Raw genomic sequence first — 15,583 nt, forward strand, 5'->3', positions numbered from 1 at the left:
AGAGGGAGGTTAATGCATTTGGGTAGCACTGCAGCGGGTAGCTATTTCATCTCTATTCACATAATTTTCTAAACAAATTTTTTTGATGTTTCAAATTACCTTTTCGCTACACAATGTTGTTTTGCCTCTCGTCGGCACAGAAGTTAAATTCAGAGATGAAAGGAAACATGGAGTCACAAAGTCAACATTATATCTTCAAAGACTGTTGGAAGCTCAAGAAATCTACAACAAACAATTACTCATGATTACCGGCACTTAGGCAGGGAATAGACATTTCCACATGAAGCCTCAAAAATTGGGATTTGAGTAGGCGAGAGTGTTAAAGTCATTATTTCCCACTCTGTGTAGTATATTTGTCAACAGACTACATACACAAGCCTCTGGCAGCAAAATAAGACTGGCGCATCTCTCCATTTAGTCACAGATTTTAGTTAAAGCTCGGCCTAAAGCCTATAAAACTTTAAGATTCTTCATTTTCGGGTTGAGAAACAACCACATACTTGCCTTTTAGCGAGAAAGCACATTTGTTTCCTTTCTATAAATAATTTCACTTGGAGGAAAATGAAAATAAAAAAGGGAGACGTTACTGGGAGCCATAGGTCCTCAAGGACAAGAAGTCAGTCATTGTCTCCAACCCTCTGGCCAATGCTATGGGTAATTACTGACAGCTGGTGTTGTCCACCAAAGGTCACCGCTGTAGCCTTTCTCAGAGCCCTGTCATGCCACTGTCCAGCCACATAATGGCCGTATGCTAATGATGCTAATTAGCGGGAAGTGTCAGAGCACTGTTTGTTTCCTGTCATCCAATGGAGCTCCGAAGGGGGAAAGAAGGAGGGAGAGGCCAGTGGATTATCATTAAAGTCACCCGGCCATTAAATCAGACAGCTCGGATCACTATCCTGCTGCTGTCACCTATAGCGCTCTTTTGTTCTCCCTTCATGTAGATAGGAACTGGCCGGTTTGCATGCGAACATATAGCTATATACGATTCAGCACTCTACCTGGTCTATGATACGAGTCAAACAAACGAGAGTGCCTTAGCTCAAAGGTAAATTATCCTAATAAGAAACAATGGTGCCAGGAGTGGATAAGTGAGGAGACACAAAAAATGGACGGACGGACGAATAGATGAGCGTTTCTCCGGCATATGCAACGCCAAATAATCATACGTTTTTTGGCACTGTCAACAACCTTGTGTGGGTCTCTGTTAAATCCTGATATATCGCAGCTCCCAGTGGATTCGAAGCACTGCTAACTGGGTTGGAAGGAGCTCTTAATTCATATTCTGCGTCGTATCATACATTCATTACCCCATCCAAATATACCAAAGTGCACACCACCCTGATTCTTAGAAAATCAAGATATGCTGCATCCGTGTCAGGGGGGGATGAGTGAGATATCATTCCTATCGTATATTGAAAACATAAGGCTGTATAGGTATTTTTTCATTACTCGCAGCAGGCGGGGGTTTGCTAATTCTGCCTACCTGGTTGGCTCTACCGCTGTGGGTCCAACAAAGTCATTTTCGTCCATGGGATTACTCTCTTATCTTAATTTTCCCCAGGTAACAATCAGTTTGACGCTCAGCTGTTTCTGGGTACTCGCTGGCAGCAACGTCAGATGGCTTGGAAGAACTATATAAATGCAAATGCTTCTTTATGGTGTTTATATTAAAAAGAGAAGTGACGCCGTGAGTTTGGCACTTGGGTTCTTATTAAAGTTCTGGCTTGCATCAGTGTTTTCAGCGGGAGAAGAAGTCATTACTTACAGTATCTGTTGGCGTGGTCGGCGTCTCACTTAAGCAGATTCTACTGTTGATGGACTTGTGGGAATTCAATAAAAAATTATTGACTTTCTGCGATTTTAATGTAATGCTTATTGCAATTGGAGAAGTATGTCTAATCAAGAGAAGCTCCAGATATTCATTAGCTAAAGAGTTGTTTTGCTCTCACCAACTAAAACTTCAATCACAAACTGCTCTCAGATGAGACAGCACGCACTGTAGCAATAATAATTTTAATTACCAAAATATACAGGTTTGTTTCTCATTATCCCCCCTCATGGGCACATTTGGGCTGAGTTTATTTGATTTGGTTATAGAACAATACTTTTTTATTCTCAACACATCTATGCAATAACACCGACGATGAAACTGAATGACAGTCAATTATACCTTGTGTTATTGCTTCAGTTTTTTTTTTTTATTTAAAGAGGACCTATTATGTTTATTTTCAGGTGCATACTTTTGGTTTTCTACTAGAACATGTTTACATGTTTTAATGTTAAAAAAAACGTTTCACTTTTCTCATACGGGCTTTGCAGCAACACTTATTTTCACCCTCTCATTGGTTCTGATTGGTCAACTGAACCATACTCTTTGGACTCCACTCCAAGCTAGCTTTGTTTGAAGCCGTGCCAAACTAGCTGTTATGCAAATGTGTTACTTAGTGACATCACCACTCACAGGAAAAAAGGCGGGACTTCAAGCAAGGTGTTTTAGTCAGTTCAGGAGCAGTGTTTCTGTGGGGGAGTAACTCCCTTTGGCCTGGACTTTGCAACTTTGCAGTTCTTTTACATGCACAAAAAACTATATAACACACTATAGGAAATGGGAAAAGCACAAAAGCATAATAGGTCCCCTTTAAACAGTAGCTTAACACTTAAAAATACATTATTTTGCTACCACCTTGTGGTTGATATTCTCTTGTTGCTGCATTAGTGGGGACAGGTGTGTGTTTACTATAGTACACCCTGGCATCCCCGTTCAGCCAGTCAGGTGAGGTCAAAAGTGCAACTGTCAACCAGAAGAGGTCAGTGAAACAATACTTTCCAGCTTGGAGTTATGTAAATCTTTAAACATATGCGTCCTCCGTGATTTTGTCAGAAGTCTGAGCCAACTTGTGTCAGTTATTACTGAACAGATGAATATTTAGTCACCTCACTTACTCTGTCACTTTCAGAGCCTGCAGATATTTACAGTGTTTGTCTCATCAGCAGAACAACAGAAAAGTTGGAAACATGCTAATTTTCAAATATAACACAAGTGATTTTCAGTATAATAATTAGATGATATGACGGCAAATTAAAATTTTGCTCCTTCCCTAGCATTCACAAATGCATTCATGAGAACAACACAGTTCAGCAAGGTTTCTCATGGCCGTGCAACTATAATGCATATATGGCTTTGTTATTTATGTAATCCTCTAACAGAGCAAAATGCCTCAGACATAATTGGGGTTGAATAGCAGCTGTTTATTAACCACTTCTATTTAATTGTTAATATTTGTATAATTCTATTGTAAAATGATAACTCCTCTTAAAGGCACTAAAAATCCCACTAGGTATGTGAGATTAACAGCTTAGTAAATAACCTTAGAAATAGAAGCAAAGACATTATTCCTTTCTATGAATTAGTCTGTTTCTTACAGGTACACATGATACTTCTGAAAATGCTGTATGGTGGGAAAAAACATGAAGGAAGCAACAGTCATTCCAAAAATAATAACAGTCTGTGTTGCAAATTATATTTAAGCACTGCACAGTATCCCTTGAAGGGTAATGCAAATAATATTCAGATGCAAACTAACCCTGGGACCATATTGTCCTTTGGTGAAATGGAGTAAGGAGTATAGGGTTGTTTTTGGGGCGTGGAGGACTCGGTGGATGGCGGGTGACGATGGCTATATAGTTAGATTTATGCACAAGTTTGGTTTAATGGTATCAACACAGGCTGTCGGAATGGCTTCCCACACCATTTCAGCGCCCTGGGAGAGATGGTTCAATTACTGCGAGGGGAGCTGGAGGAGTGCGCCACGTGTGAGACACTAGACTGACAGCTATTTAAGAGGCAGCCTCGTAAAAGAGATTTGTGCCCATCTCAGCTGGTGCTGTACTGGTGCGAGCTTCAGTGGAGGGTCTAACGGCTGCGGCACTGAGCCTCTTTCCCGCTACGACCCGCCTTAATCTGCAGGACTGAGTGCTCCCCGCCCGCATTATGGATCATTTAGTAAAGCCATAAAATCTGAGGTGTTTTCACATGAAAAGTTATTTCTTCACTACTTCCACTGTGATTCATTCCTCTCTCATCCACATAAATGCCCCAAGAGAGAGATGGGGGTGGGGGGAGAGAGAAGAGGAGGGTGAGAGAGAATGAAGTATAAAGGGGAGAAAAATCTGCCATGTCATAAAAGCCAATGGCCTGCTTACATTGATCCTCTTCCAGATCTCTACAAGGATTTGGGGATATTTTTCATGTCTCCTGACAGAGATTGTAAATCTAATCTTTGTTAGCCTTTGAACATACTGAACGTCTTTTAATAGATTGGATCACTCTTTGTTTTGCGGACAATATTTGTGGGCCAGTGTGGCATGTCAACTTTAAAGTTTAACCTCATATTACTTTTAAGCATTTGTCTCTAGACAAACGATGACAAAAAGTTGTTAATCTAGAACAGGGGTTCTCAAACCTTTTGAGAACAGTAACAAGGGAGAACATTTTCCAAGGACCGTCTCATAGTCGTAACACTGATTAAGCATAATGCTTACTAGCATTTGTACTCTTAGATGCCATTGTAACTATTTGTATTGTAAAACCTTTGAACCTAAATACTTCCGACCTGTTTCATAGTGATGAACAAAAACACATTTTGACTAGAATCATGTAAATATCAATTTGTTTTGCTCTGATATTCCGGGTGCTTTGTAATCATTTGTCACTTTAGCTTGGCTGGCTTCACGGCTTCGTTCGCTAGCACCTGAAAACACATGATGCATTTTTGTCTCCTGTTGTTTTTCTCAATAAAACCAAACTCGATATAACTGTTGGCATATTTTTGTCAATTTAGCTAGGCTTAGAGTGGACTGACTCAATTATTTCTCCATGCTCGCCAGCTAGCTAGCTGACTAACAAGCCCAGCCAGGCAGCAGCAGGAACAGTTTGTTGCGCCCAGATTGAAGTGACTGATTCGTGGCAGGTTGAAGTGAGGTGTCACAATCATATCAAAGATTCTATTGGCTCAAAGCTAACGTTGGTGGGAGTAATGGACACAATATGTTTGTTTTATTGGTGCAAACGGTCCCTAAATGATACAGAATTTTTTTTTTTAATTTATAGTAAATTATTGCGCAGCCCCCCTGGCAGAGTGCTCCTGATGGTCCCCGGACCCCACTTTGAGAATCACTGATCTAGAAGAACAAACACTGAAGGTACAGAAACTTTTCTGTGCAAAAACCTTTCAACACTTTCTGCAGGCCAGGTGTCAACATTATTGGTTTAGACACAGCGTATACCTCGCACAATGTCAAAATGTATAATGCACAAGAAACTAAAGACAGTGTCTGTCCATGCTCCTCTGCTTGATCGCATCTCTTCAATAATGAAAAAGTGAGAGCCTTAATCAATTTCACAATTGCGAATCTGTGGTGCTGCTGTTGTCATACGCATCTTCCATGCCTCCTCACACACCAAATCACACATTCACTCTCTCTCTCTCTCTCTCTCTCTCCGCCCCCCCGCCCCACTTCCTCCGCCTGATTCATACACATGACCACACACACATCGGCCCGAATCAATTATGTCAAGCACTGTGGTTGAGCAGATAATGGTGGATGTTACTGGTCATATACATAAAGGAGGTTGGCAGAGAATATTGATTGTAAGTTGCTCCTGCCTTGTCGCATTGCTCTCCCCTGTGATTCTGCTGCTCCAAATGTCTCATCTTCTGTTAGCATGACAGACCCCAGCTGTCGTAATGTAGACTGCGGCAATTTGCAGCCTCCTGGGCAACCACTCTGGACCACAGCAACAGGAAGGGTGATTATTACTTTAATCTCCTTGTGGAGTTCTCACATTACATACAAAAGAAGTGGGGGATTTATCTCTCACGCTGACTATGCTGAGGGTTAGAGCGAGAGAGAGACAGAAATAGAGAGATAAAGGTCAAAAGAACAGGAGGAGAAAAAAACAAAGGAGGTAAAACACGAGTAACTTGTTTTTGAACAACGTGTCCACAAAGGGTACCTACAATACTGGGAAAAAATATTTTTTGCTGTCACAAAAAAGTTGGTAAAATATTGGTCAATTGTTAAACCATTATTGACAAAGCTTTCTTTTTTTACAGTTTCATTCTGCCTAGCGCTATTCCCTGTGCCAGTCACCACAAACGTCCTTCAAGTGTCAGTTATTGTGTGTATTTTGTATATACTTTTGTACACAGTGATAGATGGGACAGTGACCTTCATGATGACACTTTAAATGTATAATCCACAAGGCTTCTCTTATGCTGCTCTCTGGGATTTCCGTCTTGTCAATCTCTATACCTCACTTCACTTCATGTCTACTAGTAGATGTCTTTTCCAGTAGCAAATATTCCTATACAGATACTGCAAAGCATATTTTATTTATTTAGGAACTGTGCTTTAGTCACAATATCCTCAAACAAAGTGTTTAAGATGCTTGAAATCAATATAGTTTCTGGTAAAATAAACATTTGGTCCAAAAACAAACCGCTACATCACAGTTACGTTCAAATGATCCTAAGAAGAAATGCACAGGGTCTCGTGGCATTTACAGAGATAACATGCCTTGAGGTATGGAGAAATGCTAGAAAGCCTCAGCTGCTGACATTTGTTAAGTAGATAAAAGTGCAGGACATTGTCTAAAAAACATATCTCTGTTGTTTTATGGCCTTTCCGGTTTGTCAATTCCTCCAACGTGGCTTTATATATAACACTGTGTCTTTGATAAAGAATAGGATAAATGTCAGTCCAAGGCTACTATTGTGCTACTTTGAACTCTGTCTTTTGTTGTCTGTGTTTGGTAATTCTACACTACATCAACTTGCATCATTAGTAGATAATAGCTGAGGATAGTGGTCGGCTTAATGCCTGTTATCAGACTGCTATTTGCCTGCCTGTTGTTCTTTGGATACTGCGACTTGTCAGTCAGTGTTACCTGAGGTTAGAGGCTACGGAACAGACGTCGTGTCGTGCCACATCTCTGCCACTCAGAGGTCCTCGGGCCCTCTCTAATGGAACCACATCAATCACAGGATTAGCTCCGTGGAAACGTTTCACCCTGTTGTGATTCCACCATCAAGAGCTGCCCGTCCTAGCCACATTTCCAAACAGACTCCCTCACTGTCATCTGGCCTTTTTGAGCGGTAGGAAAGGATGTCTGCCTCAGTGACTAAATGGTTTCAAAGCCAACAAACTGTGCAACTTTGTCAGTCAGCTCACATAAAGACTGAACAAAAAAACAGAGTGATGGATGTCTCAGTATGCATGTTGTAACACAGTGTAATACTGATTTCAAATTGGAAAATGCCTGTCTTTATTACTTCAATATTAGCTGGGCGTGTGGAGCATAAGCATTAGCTCGGTGTGCAACTGTATCACAGCCAATAATGTCTGAGCCGTGCGTGTCCTCCATATTGCGTCTAAAAACTCAATCATATTCAATGTTTAACTAGTAGATGCCAAACTATATGAATATGTAGTATTGTCTGGCAGCATACTAGTTTGACATTACTTAAGCCTCTGGGTTTTTAAAACTTTTGAGGCGTAGCTCAAAGCTACATTAATATTTAAACACTTACCATGGCTGGGGAAAACCAAAGGCAAAAGAGATGGATCCAATTCAAATATTAATGATGTGCCTTTTCTAAAAACATAAATATTAGCCCAACAAGGCATCCTACGGAAGCTACCTGGTATTAACATATAGCACTATGGAAAAGCTGTTGTTCCTATGGAAAGATAAATTCAGAGCCTAAGCTCTTATGCTCACATCTGTTAGTGGCAGTTCTATTGGACACACGCTGCCTGAGGCAATACAAAAAGAGGAAATAAATGTTTTCCCATTTCTGTTAAATTCTACAGTCACACTTATTTATCATAGCACCTAAATCCACCACATTTCTTTAAATATATATATACACACTGAACTACAAACATGTGCCTGTCCATCTGTCTCTAATACATATTATTATCAATATACAAATATTTTGTTTTATTTTGCAGTGTTGCGAGCACAATTTTGAAGACAAATCTCACCTATCTCAATCACTTCTCAAGCATCTGTAAACTTTGCTGTAAGCAAAAAGTAAAACTCAATATTACTTTGGGAAAAAGATGAGAGAAAAAGTATTCATATACTTGATAAACAAGGAACAGAAAGCTAATTATGAATATAAAACTAAACAATTAGAAAAACATCAGAGGAAGTAATGCAACAGAGAATACATAGAATTAACTAAGAAACAAACAGAGACCCTTCAACTAAACAACATTATAAACTCAATCCCTAATGGTAACACATCTGAAAAATACATGGAAAATCAAGTTAAACAAGAAAATAAAAATATCAGTTATTACAGTAAAAGAAAAAAGAAAATCTGTAGGGAAACCAACACTGTCTCCTTAGGTACTTAAATAAGTAATGGTTTTCTGTTTGTGTTTTCTGTTTGTATTCTATAAAACACAACCCAAAATAAGAAGGCATCGGCTCTATTCATCTGTTGCATTTTACCGAAGACCAAGCCAATATAACCAATTCACTGAAAATACCACATGTATTCTCAACTGCACAATACGTTGTCTACTATCACAACATCAAGACCTAATGGCTTCCCCCTGACTTCTTCAAACATCTGACTATTGCAGCTATGCTTTTTGATGGACCAACTTTCCAAATTAAACAGAACTCTATGCAGACTCCCTGATACCTATAGTAACACTTCTTCGCACACACAAATGAGTCCAAAATCGTTTTGTACAGCTTAAACAAATGAGATACGTAAGGGATAATGCCTGATGAGGTGTCCTTTATCAGGAATTAATGTGCATCAGATGATTGTATCTGCCAAGCCATAACTCAGTTTCCCCGGTAACACCTGAAGGTTTACCAATACCTAGAACAACCATTACCATCCAATAAGGATCTTACGCAATGGAAACATTGTATACTACTCCAGTAATTAGAACGGACGTTAGCTTCAACTTGGCAACAGGAGATATTTCTAGTCCGCTCAGCTCATAGAACCCTTTGGCTCAGCTACGAGCCAGAAAGCGAACGTTATGCTAGCAAGATTTAAAGTCAATAACATTGGTGCAGTTGACAAACAGTAAATATGATTTGACAGTATGCTTAACAACGAGACTAGCTCGCTGTCCATTTTCATGAACACATGATAGGCGATGTGTACTGTCGGCCGCAGCCTGAAGTAGCTGGTTGAATAGCAAATGGGATGTGATGGGATGATTGCTTTAGTGATACAAAGCATCAGTAAGTTCAGAGTGTTGTAAATAAGATATTCAGATTTTTTTTTGTTCATGTCGAGGTGTCCGCAGCCAGCTGATGCCAATGCCAGCAGAGGTTTGTAGGCCAGACTAGATAGTATTGCAACATACATTGCTTAACAGGACCGTTTTCATGAGGCTTACAACATTTAACCTACAGTATATTGCTCATACCATTTTTCAAACGGTAGGCTGACTGGATGTATCATGCTTTTTCATGTGTGTCATGGGCTTGTCAAACTATTTTGTTTAAAATAATTAAAAACCACAAGTGGTAATTTCTGTTTTTATGGGAAGAATCATGTCAACAATTAATTCTGCTCCACAGATTGGCGCCAGTAGAAATAACATGAATTGACAAAAAATTAATTAACGGCCATTTTGCACCAGACAATGCAAAGACCCACAGTGGGAGAACTATGTGCTAGCTACAGTAGCTGTCTTAATTATAATTAAATCAACGTTTCCATTTATTGTAAAATTCAATAGAGATATAGCCAAGTCCAGCAAAACGGCCTTCGAAGGAGGGTGTTTTTTCACAGTTGGGGACCAGCCATGACGGGCACTGCTTGTCGGCGCATTGGAAGACGACAAGAAGGCTCCATTCTCGTCTCTACCGCATTGACAGAACTCAGTAAGGCTGCCCTCGCATCGATGGCCTGTCATGGCATTATCTGATGGCTCTCTAGGCCGGCGTCCGAGATTTCAATTTGGCGCAAAATTGACTCCTTCTAATGCAAATGAGCCTCATTGCAAAAAATAAAGTTGAATTTAACTGCGAACAGCCAGTTTTGCTAGAACTACTTAGTAGGTCCATTATCAGGGATTACACCCTGCAGCCAATCAGAATCAAGTAATCACTGCCCAGACTGATAAAACGTGTTATTTAGTGAGCTTTTAGGTGCTAGGCAGATTTTTTGTACCCTTGGATAGAGCCAGGTTAGCTGTTTCCAGCCTTTATCCTAAACTAAGCTACCCAGCTGCCGGCTCTAACTCCATATTGTTCTATCTCCTTAGTATGTCGGAGTGTGTATTGAGCTTCTCTGCAAGAAAGTGAAGGTTTGAGGTTTGAGGTTATGATCTCCCTCTTTGTATGTTGACACATTATGAAATTGTAAGTGGTGTCAGTGAATGCTACTGGGACTTCTAGGATGACAAAGGGCTTTTTGCCAAATATGAATTTTAGGTTTTTATAATGGAAGGATGGGTGTTTTAAATGAACAGACCTGTAAATCTCACTTTCCCCCCGCAAATGGACATGAGGCAACATTAGCTTTTAACTTTGCAGCTGATTTACATGATGATGGGTCCATTTTTTATTCAGAAAATACAGCCGATGGCGAGCCATACAGAGAAAGATGACCTGTTGCTTTGTAAGTGAGAATCCATTAATCAAATAGACCTATAATACAGTTTTTGATTTCAGACTAGAATACATCTTTATCTCCCCTAACCCTGAAAAAACATACTGAAATATGTAGTAAATTAAAACTAATAATTCAAGGCAATTAAAATGGCATTATTCTTGTAGCAGATACAACTGTTTTCTTTCCAAATATAAGGTACACACACCCATATGTATTTAGTGCATATGCATACAACTTTTACAGTGCAGCTATTCTAGAGAATATACTGTAGTTTGAGATAAAAGTCAAAGTCAGTTCCGGAGCATGCAGTCATACCAAAGGGAGGAAGGTGAAATAAAAGTCAGATAGAGGATCCATTGCTCCAACGCACCACTCTGCCAGTAAAATGTACGCATCTCCTCACACAGGTACATGTGTTTCTTTGACCAGACAACAGCCACATCCATTCATTCCCTCAATTTGATGATCACATGTGCACTCAGAGTGATGCAGGGAAACACTATGAACAGGCGGCCAGTCGATCACAGAGTGGTTACCGGGAGACTGAGCAAACTCCAGAGAATATTTGCCAAAAGCCCCAGTTGGCCTTGCTGTGGTGCTTAACATTGAGCCATTGTCCTGCTGGTTAGTGAATTCATATCATTGTAAACAGTAAGTAGCTTTCAAAACTATTAAAGTTACACACCAATCTCAAAAGACAATTCTGATATCAAATAAAAAAAAAAAAAAAAAAAACTTTGGTTAACACGTTTTCACCATTCATTTGTTTTATTTATCTCAGCAATACTAACTAAAAATACACCCAGCTATTGGTGGTGAGCCAGCAAACTGTCATTTATTAGTGAAGCACTTCACCTCTAGGCCACACTGACTACGTTAACGTTCACAAAATATTCATTATTTTCCCCTTATTCTGAAAAAGACAATATACTAAGCTGTTTACATGGCTAATGGAAATTAATATTACACTAATATTCCCGTTTACATGCAGCTGTGCATACTGTGATTAACATAACCGGTGGCAGACATGTTCGACCTGGCGAACACAGCCTCCCTCTTTCATTCTTTCAACCATCCTCTTGAAAAGATTGATGTTGCGATATTTGTGCATGTCCAAAAACCTGTTGATATCCAAGTCTTTCTTAATGTTTAAAAGTAACTGTGTTTCTCCATCCGACCGGAAATGTGGGGTTTTCTTCTGGGCATGCATCTCTGTAGACTGTCAGCTAGTTGGTTTGTGTACAACGCACAGAGCTGGCCGTAAACAGGCAAGAGGCCGTGTGACGCAAACTGCCGTAAAAACACCAATTGAGACGCATATTCTGAATGTGCTGTATACATGTCCAAAGAATGTTCCTAAAACCTGAATAATATTGGCATATCCCACGTCCTAATGAGAAAATTCTCCATTCGGAGTAAGGTTTAATTCAGAATATCTAAAGGGAATATGCGGTTTACATGACCCGTATCAGAATATTATCATATTCGGAATAATAGTGGAATATTAGTGTGCATGTAAATGTAGTCACTGTTGTCTCAGCTTTCTCCAACTAAACTCATATTACATATTTTTAATCTGTATAATAAACAAATACAACACATTTTTATTTGGGCTGTAATGAATGTGAGTACTCCCTCGGCCACATCTTCTAGTCAGTTTCTTTGTGGTTGTGTTCAGTCCAGGATGTCCTCTACCGAGACACTGTATTAAATCAAATTTTCACAGTCTTTATCATCATGAGTCAGAGGACACAGCTAGCGTTCAGCAGAGCGACTCCATCCATGTTCCCTCTTCTTTCCCAACATAAAGACATGCACGGCTCTCAAAGCAACATCCAATCACCCGTGCACTGCAAATTTGATTTAAGACAGCAATTTCATTAGCCGCAAATTTTCCAAAGGACAACACAGAGCCAAGGCCCTCACATTTCATCATCATCTTCGCTGCTCCTATTTTATTTGCCCTCTCTTCTCCTTTTCAGAAAAAACGACCCTTAAAAACAAACAAACAATGTACACAAATATAAATTTTGGTAGCAGATGCTGAGCAAGCACGCAGACTGACAGACAGACAGACAGACAGACAGACAGACAGACAGCAAAGCGAGGGATGGGTGGAGGAGGTAAAGCTATGACAAAGACGTGCACTGGGAGACATGACAGGAGTGACAAGTAAAAATGAATATGCTTCAGGCAGCTGACTACTGATTACTTTCTTACTATTATGGCCTCACGTTTTCCAAAAGCAGTTTTCTGTACGGTTGGCCGTAAAACAGCACAGTGAGCATATCACTGGTGCGGCTAATGCTCGCAACCTGCTTCCGTCACGGCATAAAAAGCAACCCTGCCTCACATTACAGGAGCTGTGTCAAATTACATGAAAAGGACTGATTCTAACCAGGTTTTGAGTATAAAGTGCGTTCACACAGGAAAAGGGAAAAAAAATCAAGTCTACACTATTAAAGATGACAGCATCCTCATGTGGCGTTAACAGCCAGTGTTACTGGACGATGCACTGCACAAAAGAAATAGAGGAGCTGCTCACAGCTGGGAAAAAAAAGAAAACAATTGTAGAGGTGTTGAGACAGCTCAAAGCACATATTGCAAAAGCAAATAAGTGGCTAGTGTTTCTTTAGTTTAAAGAAATCCAATAAAAAAAACTAAATCCAACAATGCATTTAGTCAGTTTTTCAATGAATTCGGATTACTTTCTCTATACAACACTCAGCAGCCCCAAACCCATTTGTAATAATATGAATCTTTCAAAATATGTTACAAAAATATAGTTTGATTTTCAAAGAAGGTAGAAAAGTAATTTCCTAAAGCAGCGAGGCACTGCAGTTTTTTTTTTTTTTTTAAATTTACTCAACTTTTAAACAGTCCATTTGTTGGGGATTATTTTTAGCCGTGGATTAACACACATTTGGTGCTCAGGGTGAGTATTCACGGCAGCAGGACAGTGTATGTGGAATTGACCTAAAATAAACTGCTGTGGCCATCGTAATCACCAGGGGGAACGGCACGGCCCACTGACGTATTAGTCACAGTAGACATCTACAGCAAAGAGGAATCAGCTACTGTATATCAGGCCTTGGTTACAAAGGCAATACTTGTTATTGAGGTAGGTCTTGTTGGTTGGGGATTTGTTGACAATAAGAAAAACATAGTATTAGGGGTCAGCAATATAGCAAATATACTTGATTTATTGCGACTTGTTCTACGTGGGATGTAGTAAGAGATTATATTGCCAAAGTCGAGTATACATTTTTTTAAGCTGCCGGCATGAGGTCCGCTTTGGCGTTTCCCCTCCCCCCGCAGCTCTCTCCCTCTCACAAACACACTCTCATGAGCAAGTGTGTGTGGCGTATGAGCATGAATGTACATATGAAGCGTATGTTTTTGTATCTGCAGGGAAGCAGAGAACTAGTAAAGAGCCTGGAGAGAGCGGAAAAAGTGAAGCGCCAAAGCAAGTTTATACATATTGAGGTCGGAAAAGGTGATGGAAGATGCCAGCCTCCACTTCAAAAAATATGTTAACCGCTTTTAATAATCGCACACAGTCTCTGAACATATGAGACATACTGTTTTTGAACTGTCTGTGGAAAGAATGAACATGTAAGAGTCTGTCCATTCTGGAGAAAAATATCTGTTTTTGCTGTCTAGGTCTACTTTTCTCTTTTTAGAGCACACTACTTATTTCTCGGACAGTTGTCTTTAGATTCGTCTCTCCCGTGTGTGTGTGTGTATCTCACTCAGTGATGCGAGTCGGAATGCGAAGATTTGATTGGCTGAGTAGCATCACGTGAGAAGAGTTACAATGCATGCAATTGGTCTGTGAGTTGCCTGGGCCGCTAAACCAGTGCTGTAATGGCAAGAAAAGCTGTGCCAGTTAAAATAGAAAAGCTCTGTCAAAATGTAATAATCCTCAAAAACTATTCATATATATTGTATATCACAACATAGTCTAGGCGACATGGCTCATATTATTAATAAGCCATATTGCTTAAGTGATATATATATATATTCTTCACCTATTTGAGCAACGCCTCAAACACGGCGGTCCAGTAGGAGTGACATGTGGCAATCTAGCTGGTCTGTCCACTACATTTTATTCCCTCTTTACTCCCTTCAGTTATTGTCATTGTGCTTGTGACCTTATCACTGACATGCCAGAAAAATACTGCTGGCCTTAGCTGATGTTCAACAGGGGAACAGCAGGAAGAAAAGAAACAGGGACAGGGCAGGAGAATGCTTGACTAAGCAGTAGCTGTTACCTCATTAGGGCTAGTGCTTCCACGACGATGTTTAAAACATGAACCGCACACTCATTTAGTGCATAATTTGACTGAGGTGCGACAGGGTCGAACAAGGGGGGGAGCAGCCAAAGTGGAAGGGTTGTGATCATTAAGATTGCATTAAATAACATTAACTAAGCGTGGTCGCTGTGACTCCATTTGTCTCCTTCTTGAGGAGATAATAGCTCTCTCGCTTCCCAAGGTTTTGCATCGTTTTCTAACACTGCATTATTTCTATTCTATTTATCTCTCTCATATTTTGCGCTACTCTTCAATTGCTCTGTCCCTCACTCTCTCTCTCTCTCTCTCTCTCTCTGTCGCTCTCTCTGCCTCTCCCTCCCACTCACTCACACACACACACGCAAACACACGCACACACACACACACACACACACACACACACACACACACACACTCCATTCAGTTTTAGAGAGCACTGTAGGCAGAAATGCCCATGGTTTGGATCATGCTGAGGAAGCAGGAATTAATTCCAATCAGGCTTGAACAGGGAAGAGCCATTCCATTCTGCGCCACTCCTGGAGTCACTCACCCAAGAAGCACCCCCACCTCTACTGCATATACTGCGCACACACACACACACACACACACACATGTGCACAAAAT

The 15,583-nt window shown here is 40.2% G+C and overlaps 1 protein-coding gene across 3 annotated transcripts in view; it reads right to left on the reverse strand.

Annotated features, from left to right (window-relative positions):
* cdh22 (cadherin 22) overlaps positions 1 to 15,583 on the reverse strand; it is a 191,188-nt gene that overhangs the window by 60,483 nt on the left and 115,122 nt on the right. The window lies entirely within an intron of this gene.

Source organism: Sebastes fasciatus, chromosome 1 (assembly GCF_043250625.1).
Source record: "Sebastes fasciatus isolate fSebFas1 chromosome 1, fSebFas1.pri, whole genome shotgun sequence".
Taxonomy (NCBI): Eukaryota; Metazoa; Chordata; class Actinopteri; order Perciformes; family Sebastidae; genus Sebastes; species Sebastes fasciatus.